Here is a 1923-nt window from a genome sequence, read left to right on the forward strand (position 1 = left end):
ACTAGTGGCAACTGAGCTGCCACCACCTTAAAGGAGACCAAACCTTAACTTTGCTGGAGTGTTGAAACACATGTTTGTCAGGGTATTGGGACAGATTTAAGGTGCACTGAAAACATTCATCCTGAGGTGTTCTGAAACATGACATGGTGTGTTATAACACCACATAATCAAGAGTTGTGCAACACCTTGCCAGAGACTGGGAGCGATAACCCAGAAAAAGGTTGAGAACGCTATGATGGTGTTTTAAGTCCTGTGTACTGCAACATTAGAACCCTGGTCTTTTGGTGTCGTTTCCTGTCTAGTGCAGAGTTAGATCCCTTCTTCTGGAGTTTCCAAATATGGTAGTATCTCCTCTTATTGTGTATTCTCTAGTATGCTGTGTTTATAAACTCCTCGGTAATTCCAAAAGGTCAAAGGTACAGTATTATACCCAAAAAGACACTAGAAAATATAGTTTTGTGAAAATACAAATTAATGAGTTTGTCCAGGATAATAATTGAGTACAAAATTACTTTTTCAAAACATGATTGAAGCTTCAAATGCTTTATTTTATTTGCAAATGATTAAATGACAATGAAACATTAAAAGGTTTTTCACATTTTTATATTGATAAAGACAGTTCAAAGATCTAAGGTATTTAAATTATTATTGTAAATCAACAGAAATGTGGCATATTTCACATTCATGGAAAATAAATACAGGCAATGACTGCTAATGTTAGCAGTAGCGCTCATACAACACTTGGGCAAAACTTCAGCCCAGGGTTTAATGCGATCTACCAGTCATCCATTATGCTAATGTCCTGAACAAAAATATAAACACAACCTGCAAAAATGTCAATTATTTTACTGAGTTACAGTTCATATAAGGAAATCAGTCAATTGAAATAAATTCATTAGGCCATAATCTTTGGATTTCACCTGACTGGGCAGGGGCACAAGCATAGGCCCACCCACTTGGGAGCCAAGCTCAGCCAATCAGAATTAGTTTTTCCCCACAAAAGGGCTTTATTACAGACAGAAATAATCCTCAGTTTCATCAGCTGTCCGGGTGGCTGGTCTCAGACGATCCCGCAGGTGAAGAAGCCAGAAGTGGAGGTCCTGGGCTGGCGTGTTTACACGTGGTCTGCGGTTGTGTTGCCAGTTAAACGTACTGCCAAATTCTCTAAAACGACATTGGAGGAGGCTTATGGTAGAGAAATGAACGCTCCCTCAAAACTTGAGACATCTGTGGCATTGTGTTGTGTGACAAAACTGCACATTTTAGAGTGGCTTTTTATTGTCTCCAGCACAAGGTGCACCTGTGTAAGGATCATGCTGTTTAATCAGCTTCTTGATATGCCACACCTGTCAGGTGGATGGATTATCTTGGCAAAGGAGAAATGCTCACTAACAGGGATGTAATGTAAACAAATTTGTGTACAACATTTGAGCGTAATAAGCTATTTGTGCATATGGAACATTTCTGGGATCTTTTATTTCAGCTCATGAAACATGAGACCAACACTTTACATGTTTTGTTCTGTATATATTCAGATGGTACATGGCATGGAAGGTTGTTCAAATGGATTGAATCACAGTACAGTTGAGTTAGATTATATGATTGACAGTTCAGTTGGCATTAGTCTGGTTTGGTTAGGATTGGCCCGCCGGTGAGTAACGTAGTACGTAGGGAGACAGGAATAGCAAATAATAACAAATTATAATGATAATACATGAATGCATAATTCAGTTATTAACTGCTTTAATGATAATAAATTGCAATATGAATGCAATTATTAAACATATAAATAGCAATATGCAAAAAGCATATACGTGATTAAGCTATGCAAATATAGCAACAAGAAAACAATATTTATGTCAAAAGTTGGATGCAATAACGTGGTGTGGTAAGCCAAAACTAGAGCAGGCTAAAATGGAAGTG

Source organism: Coregonus clupeaformis, chromosome 18 (genome assembly GCF_020615455.1).
Source record: "Coregonus clupeaformis isolate EN_2021a chromosome 18, ASM2061545v1, whole genome shotgun sequence".
Taxonomy (NCBI): domain Eukaryota; kingdom Metazoa; phylum Chordata; class Actinopteri; order Salmoniformes; family Salmonidae; genus Coregonus; species Coregonus clupeaformis.